Source organism: Artemia franciscana, chromosome 17 (genome assembly GCF_032884065.1).
Source record: "Artemia franciscana chromosome 17, ASM3288406v1, whole genome shotgun sequence".
Classification (NCBI taxonomy): Eukaryota; Metazoa; Arthropoda; class Branchiopoda; order Anostraca; family Artemiidae; genus Artemia; species Artemia franciscana.
Window position 1 is genome coordinate 23,721,167 of NC_088879.1, and position 8,595 is coordinate 23,729,761.

At 37.7% G+C, this 8,595-nt stretch overlaps 1 protein-coding gene across 1 annotated transcript in view; it reads left to right on the plus strand.

The window, feature by feature from the left end:
* LOC136037619 (uncharacterized) overlaps positions 1–8,060 on the plus strand; it is a 51,863-nt gene extending 43,803 nt beyond the window's left edge. The window contains exon 3 of the mRNA XM_065720334.1: positions 7,867–8,060. The gene's annotated coding sequence lies outside the window, so the exon portion shown is untranslated. The remainder of the gene's footprint in view (positions 1–7,866) is intronic.
* Positions 8,061–8,595: the final 535 nt, after the last annotated feature.

Sequence of the window (8,595 nt, forward strand, 5' to 3'; positions counted from 1 at the left end):
AATCGTAATCGCCTAAGCTTTAGTTGACACCTTCGAAAATGGAAAAACACAAGACCACAGTAGGAGCTTGAGAGGTTATTAGTTTGCGAGTATAAAACTTGCCCAAGACCTGGATTCAATCGAGAAGAAATTTGTAAAAATGAAGTATAACGCCTGAACACGCTTCTTTTTGTTTTAACATGCTTTGTGCCTAGTTTTCTTCTTTTGTACAGTATGTCACTTTGACTCGGCAATCGGAACTTGGTTCCCAGAAAAAAACAGTTCCAACTATCTGTCTATCAACTTGTGTGTGGTTCATTGTGCCCTCATTGAAGCTTAGCTTGAACCAACAATGCTACTAAGCCGTCTTCCTGTCTTAATGGTTACAATCGTACTTCTAATGGACCTTGAGGCCGAGGAAAAATGTAAGCCAAAACCAATCGCATATTTGTAGTAAAAATTACAGATAAATATCAGATATATAAGCACTGAACAGCTTGATCACACACACAGACCCCTTCCCCGAAACTTCAAGTATATTCGACCCTAGCTATATCTAGGGCTCATTGGTCTCTTCTTCTTTCTCCTTGTACCAAGCCATAAAATTCTTCCGCATATCGGAAGGAATTTCCCAGTCGTGCACGATTCCTGAGATACGAGAGACCAGCTGCTTTGCATGCATCAGTGAGTCTATCGTGTCGAGAAGTAGACTATTCCTGAGTTTCGTTTTTATATTTGATAGAACTGAAAATTAACGTTCTGCAGCTGCACTGGAATGCGGAAGAGCACACAGATTTAGCATGAAAAGGGACAGTTCTTCGAACTGTGGCTTGCCTTGAGCATCTTTCGTATTCATTAACGTCTTCCAAAAGATAGAAGGAGACATTTAAGTCCCCATGGCTCTGATAATCTCATCCCTATGCTCACTCATCAAGATCCAATGAGTTTCTATTACATTCCTTGACCTTTCTACTTCACCTTCATGTTTCCCACGTAAGCTGCTGAACTGACCAGTCAGTCCCACTAGAGTGTCAACTTTTCCACTCAAAGCAGTCACTGGGTCTAAACAAGCCAGAGCTTTTAAAGTGGGATCAGAATGATCAATTTATTTCCTCATTTGTTTGATAACTTCTACAAGGAAGTTCAGGCAGTTCAACCTAAACTGTTTAGGTCATTCGAGGGTATCACATCCTTGTATTTCAGCACGTGTATTTCGGTATTTGGACCAAAAGAAATCTCGGAGATTTCCTTCTAACAGCCTGAGATCATGGGTATGACAAAAGCATCACCATTCTCTAAGATGTCAGTTTTGACAAAAGCTTCATGATAGACTTCATGGTTGCCCTTGAGGTGGAAAGGAGTTTGTGAAGGCGAGTGTCACTACTCTGGAACTCCAAATTCAATCAACTGATCTTGTTGACCTTTTTCATCCTTTTTAAGTGAAACAAGGTAAGGTTTGAATGAAGTAATCTTGTTTGAAAATAGAAGTATGTTCAATTAGAAATTTTGAAGCTATATTTATTTACTCAATATGTAAACCATTCAACTAATTTCGGTCTAGTATTTTTGTCATATTGGTTGGTGCCTTTTTAAGCCAGATCGATTATTCTGAAGGAAAGACTTCTCTGGAAATTTGTAATCTTATCCGAGGTGGATACCCCTCCTGTACTCTTAAAAATGTGAGTTCCTGCTTATGCATACAGCTCTGGTAAACTGCACGCTGTTTACTTTTTACTATTAAGCACTTACCAGTTGGCTACATCACATACTCAATCAAGCAGCCTATTAAGTTCAGATATTCAACGTGCATTTTGATTTGAAATTTCCACTATGGCTGATTCATTCTCGTGGTTTAAACTTTAAATATGGTAATGGCATCTGTCCTGAATTCGGCACGGTTTGTGTACTACTATCACCGTTAGGTAGTGCTATTCCCTTCCGTTAATTTGTAGCTTTTCTGGAGGTAGAAAACTGAAATTTTACTTTTCTTTTAATACCATTTAAAAAACAAGACTTGGATGACAAAATTGTATAATTTTTTTGGAAAGATGTGTCATTTTCTTCAATTGTGTCATTTTTTCTTGAAAAATGTGTCATTTGCGTCGATTGTGTCATCATTTCGACTGAATGTCTCATAGTGTCACGTAACATAAAATTGTGTCATTTTGACCCAAAATGTGTCAATTTGGCAGCTTAGGGCCTAGTTACCCTCCAAGTTTTTGATTACTTAAAAAAGCAACTAGAACTTATAATTTTTTACAAACGTTTTCATTGGTAAAAAATATACGTAACTTGCGAATTAACTTACGTAACGAACTTCTATATTCGTATGTTTTTATTGCGTATATGAGGGGTTCAACCCTCGTCGATACTTCGCTTTTTACACTAAAGCTTAGATTGTGTCCCAATTCCTTAAGAATAACCTCTGAATCACAAAGGCCGCAGAATAAATAGTTGAAATTACAAAAAATACTTTAGCGGAAAGAGTGAGGTATAACGAGGAGGTAAACCCCTCATATGCGTAATAACTTTGGTTCGTTTTAAGTTTTAATGCTGCTCCTTACTTTCAGTAGGAAAAACTTTTCATATTTATTTTTTCATTGTTTTTTTTTTAAATAAAGCTAGAAAATCCTGCGCCCCCTTCATTGAAATTTTCTTTTATTATGAGAAGTCTCTCCATAGAAATATCCTCCCACGTAACCCCCCCCCCCCCCCCTCAACTCTCCCCCTAAACCCAAAAAATCCCCCTGAAAACGTCTGTACACTTCCCAGTAACCATTACTATATGTAAACACAAGTCAAAGTTTTCAACTTGCAGCCCCTCCCACGGTGACTGCGGGGGAGTAAGTCGTCCCTAAAGACATAGTTATTAAGTTTTTCGACTATGGTGAATAAAATGGTTATCTCAGAATTTTGATCTGGTGACTTTGGGGGAAAATGAGCGTGGGAGGGGGCCTAGGTGCCCTCCAATTTTTTGGTCACTTAAAAAGGGCACTAGAACTTTTAATTTCCGTTAGAATAAGCTTTTTCGCAAGATTATAGGACCACTCAGTCGATACGATCATCCCTGGGGGAAAAACAAAATAAAAAACAAGAAAACAAATAAACACGCATCCGTGATCTGTCTTCTGGCAAAAAATGCGAAATTCCACATTTTTGTAGATAGGAGCTTAAATCTTCTACAATAAGGTTCTCTGATACGCTGAATCTGATGGTGTTTCCCCCTATTTTCTAAAATGAGGCAAATTTTCCCAGGCTCGTAAATTTTGATGGGTATAACTGATTTTGATTAAACTTGTATCTTTAAAATCAGCATTAAAATTCGATTCTTTTGATGTAACTATTGGTATCAAAATTCCATTTTTTAGAGTTTCGATTACTATTGAGCCGGGTCACTCCTTACTACAGTTCGTTACCACGATCTGTTTGATTAGTGAAGCAAATTTTGGATTTAAAAGCGGGGATTTGGGGATTCCTCCTGTCTTTGCATATCCCCCCTACCTCTTTGGAAATTTACCTTGTAGAAGTACAATCCCCATATATCCTGACTTACCTAAGAAAAAACACTTTTTGTGTAATTTTTCCAGATAAGGTTATATTACCGATCGTTTTTTTTTTGCCTTTTCAATGCGTATAGTACCTCTAAGCTATGTAAAGGAAAAATAAACTTACTCTAATAAAAATTTGGTTCGAAATAATAATCTTTTTAGCTGAATATCCTGCTAAGATCACTTTCTAAGTTCAATTTACCTGTTCTGTCAACCAGCAAGTTCGTATTTCTGTAATAGTATTAATGATGTAATTGATGTTAAGTTTTCCTCTTCCAATTGTCACACTTAATTTTGACAGTTTTTTCGGGTGCTCTGGAAAATTTACCCTGTGGAAGTCTTACCTCCCATATCTTGATTGACACAAGAAAAAACACTTTTTGTGTAATTTATCCAGATTTGGCTGTATTACCGATCCATTTTCTTTTTTTGCCTGGTCAATCCGTAAATTGGTATTCCTAAGCTATGTAAAGGAAAAACAGACTTAATCTAATAAAATTTCGGTTCGAAATAATAATGTTTTTAGCTGATTATCTTGCTAAGATCAGTTTTTAAGTTCAATTTACCTGTTCTATCAACATACAACTTCCAATCAATTTAATAATGTTAATGACCTAATTGTGTTGCGAGAGCAACACTTTGGTTTTGTCCCGATTTTTTTTTTTTTTTTTTTTCCTATGCCGCCGATCTCAGCTTATTCCTGGAAACTGGTAAGGGTCTAACCTGTGCGGTTTTTACGGAAAGTGTGGACCTCAGGCCGGATTGATGAATATGACATTACATTTTGGAAAGCTCCGTAGAACTCTTGCCTGGGGCCAAAAAGGATGGTTTTTGCTTGTCCTCGAGCCAGAGCCTATGGTGTGCGAAGTGAAGTGGAGTTATATAGCCTATGTCAGAGAGGAGTATCTGAAGTTGTGCAGCCAAGCTTTCGTTTCATCAAACCATGTTTCTGCTTTCGAGTGGAAAGCTCCGTTCTAGCAGGCAAGCAGGCAGGCACCAGTTTCAAATTGAAGATGGACTAAAATCTATAAGTGTTAAATATATGCGGTAGTTCCCCGGCCCCACAGCCAATATATCTTCTTTGAGTGATAAATAGAAAATTTACAGAAACAAAAAAGTGCGATTTTCCCGCGGGTCCGAAAGTGCTGCCATCTATTGTTTCTAGACATTTCTGTTCGTGATTTCAGCTGACTTTACCATTCTTTTTTTTTCTACTTGGGATTGCAATAGAGAACGGTATCAGATATACCTCTTAAACTTTAAAAGTTCTCTCATTGCTAAAGAAATTAGAGCTTATCCTTTGGTCCTTTCTAAGTGGTGGTGTTAGAAAGTTGGCCTCCGGCAAAAAAGTCAACTTTTGAACTAAGACAGATAGATTTTTTTTTCAATGACAATTGATAGACCTTGATGAGCTGATCAAAGTATATGTCATCCATTTTTTGTTACAAAAATTCCTTCATGACATACACCAGTTTGAAAGTTTCAAGGGGTTGACAACTTCAGTGGTAAGGTACACACTTGAACCAAAAATAGGCCGATACCAATTGTGAGATATATAGGGGACTTCCAAGCAACAGTCGATTATTAGCTTATAATCATCTTTGGCAATGAGGGGTTTGCAACTTTTGCTGATTGGTGTACCTATTATCTGTTTCTGGTGTAATTGATGGTAAGAACAACTTGGTTCCCGATTGTAAGACATGTAGGGGAGTTGTAAGTAATAATCGGCTGTTAGGCTACAATGACTTCAGCGACAAGGGGTTTGGAACTTTTGCTAGTTGGTGTACCAATTATTTGTTTCCGGTGAACTTGGATGTATATCCCGGGAGAGGGACTTGTAAGTAAGAATCGGTTGCTAGAGGAGGCTCACGAGGGGCTACAAATTTGTGCAAATTGGTACACATCTATGGAATCAGGGACCCATAACTTGGATAAACTTGGAACATTATCTTATGTAATCTAGTTGGTATTATAAAGCTATCTGTAACTTTTCAGGATCAAAATACCATCAGGGACCCGTAAATTTCCTGTAATGACTCGCCATCCAATAATAAGCGATCCTGGATGGCGAGTCATTACAGGAAATTTACGGGTCCCTGATGGTATTTTGATCCTGAAAAGTTACAGATAGCTTTATAATACCAACTAGATTACATAAGATAATGTTCCAAGTTTCCATCCGTCACGATGTCTACGATTGAAAAGGATAAAGTTCAACCGGCTGCAAAGTGACATTTAGGGGCCTAGTAAGTAATAATCGCCTGTTAGGTTACAATCATTTTCAGAGATGAGGAGTTTGCAACTTTTGCTTGTTGGTGTACCCATTATTTGTTTCCGGTTGAACTTGATGTCTATCTCGGGAGAGGGACTTGTAAGTAAAAATCGGTTCACTTTAGGCTAGAAATTTGTCCAAATTGGTGCACATTGTATTCGATCCCTGTAAATCTGTCGGTAAGAAAGTTCATATCGATGGTCTATCAATCACTGTAACCTAGAATTAAGATGTTACGCAACGGGTACAAACGATAATACAAAACAATGAGGTAGTTTCGTAATAATTAATAGAATGTCATCTATGGTATATGATCCTGAAAAGCTCCGGATAGTTTTATAATTAATACCAGCTAGATTATACAAGATATTGTTCCTAGTTTTCATCCGTTACGATGTCTACGATTGAAAAAGATAATGTTCAACTGGCTGCAAAGTCAATTTAGTTCTTTCTTTCAATACTCTTTTGTTGTTGTTTTTTCAACGCTGGGGTGTGATCATGTGATTACTGTGAAACTTGTGGAATGGTTTACAAAGACATATCGGACCTTAAGAGATCTTTTGTTGGCACCAACGCGATTGTTCGCAATGCGAATGGACAAACATACCCCATCGCATTTTCTGATAACGCTGTTCAGTCATACGCGGAAACGTTGGAGTCTTCTGGTGATGACGTGATTATAGATGCTCTGTTGGATAGCGAGTCAGTTGAAATAGTAGTAAACGATAACAAGTCGATTGTTTTACAAATTCGACGAAACAAAGTAGAGTTTACCGAGGAGTGAAAATATTACGATTGCTCCCTTTTTTACGCATAATCCGAATTGTTTTTTGTTTTTTTCTTTTTTGGTGTCGAATTAAAAAGATTCGAAAATTTGTTGCACAATTCCTTTTTACATTTCAACAAAATACGTCTACTATAGGCGAAGAGTAAACTGCACAGCAACATTTTGGTTTTGTCCCGTTTTTTTTTGTTTTTTTTTTCCTATGCGGTCGATTCCAGCTTATTCCTGGAAACTGGTAAGGGTCTAACCTGTGTGGTTTTTACGGAAAGTGTGGACCTCGGGCCGGATTGATGAATATGACTTTATATTTTGGAAAGCTCCGTACGACTCTTGCCTGGGGCCAAAAAGGATGGTTTTTGCTTGTCCTCGAGCCAGAGCCTATGGTGTGCAAAGGATAAAGTTCAACTGGCTGCAAAGTCAATTTAGTCCCTTCTTCCAATATTTTTTTTTCAACCCTGAGGAATAGCCTTTGATCATCTAATTACTGATTGTGTTATTCTTTGTCTCTCACGAAAGAGGGACTTGTAAGCAAGAATGGGTTGCTAGAGGAGGTTCATGAGGGGCTACAAATTTGTGCAAATTGGTGCACATCTATGGTATTTGATCCTGAAAAGTTACGGATAGCTTTATAATACCAACTAGATTATATAAGATAATGTTCCAAGTTTCCATCCGTCACGATGTCTACGATTGAAAAGGATAAAGTTCAACTGGCTGCAAACTCAATTTAGTCCCTTTTTCCGATATTCTTTTGCTGTTGTTTTTTCAACGCTGAAGAATTTGATCATGTGATTACTGATTGTGTTCTTCTTTGAATATGCCGTTTTGAAAGCTTTGATAGTTTTGACAACTTCAGCATTTAACCGATAGCGAAGAAACAAAACCAAAGTGTTGCTCTCGCAACACTTTAATCGGCAAAGCCGGACAAAGGTTGCCGCAACACTTCACGTTGCCCAGGCAACGTAGGTCTAGTTGATATTAAGTTACCCACTACCAGCTGTCAAACTTAATTTGACAGTTTTGTCCGGTGCTCTGGTCTCTCAATCTCACTTTATGAAGGACTTCAGAGTGCTGGGAAGGAAAAGGGGTGCCATATTAAGGGTGCTGGGAAGGGAAAAAGAATTTTCCCAACGTTAGAACTAAGATAAATGTATGTAATAATTTTACTATATTGTATGAATTATATGTTTGTAAATTTATAGATGTTGGTAGGAAATGGGAGGAGTGGTTCCCCAACCACTGATTTATCATTGGGTCATTTAATAACTTATTTTTCGTTTTAGAGTGAAGATGATGATTTTGAACGTGTATGCCATCCAAGAAAACATAGAAGCAGAAAGGGAAATGTATCAAATATATATTTCAACATGGCAGTAAGTCACTTTTCAGAGTGTGTTGAGTCTTGATGTGTATTGATGGTATTAACCAAGTGACATAAAGTGATCCCAAATTCTGTTGGTCTGTCAATATAAAATAGAAATAGATAGGAAAAAATAGAAAAAAACAAAGGATTTTTAACTTACGAACGGATGATGGGATCTTAATGAAATTTTTTGTTCGGAAGGACATCTCTTATTTTAAATCCTGACCAGATCCAGTGACATTTGGGGGAGTTGAAGGGGGAGGGAGCCTAAAATCTTGGAAAACGCTTAGAGTGGAGGGATCGGGATGAAACTTGGTGGGAAAAATAAAAAGAAGTCCTAGATACGTGACTGACATAACCAGAACGGATTTGCTCTGTTTTGGGGAGTTGGGGGGAGGGAGGGTTAATTCCGAAAAACTAGAAAAAATGAGGTATTTTTAGCTTACGAAGGTATTTTACTTACGATTGGATCTTAATGAAATTTGAAGTTTGGAAGGATATGGTGTCTCCAAGCTCTTACTTTAAATCCCGACTGGATCTGGGGACATTGGGGGGAATTGAGGGGGAACCTAAAATCTTGGAAAACGCTTAGAGTGGATGGATCGGGATGAAACTTGGTGGGAAAATAATCATAAGTCCTAGATCGTGA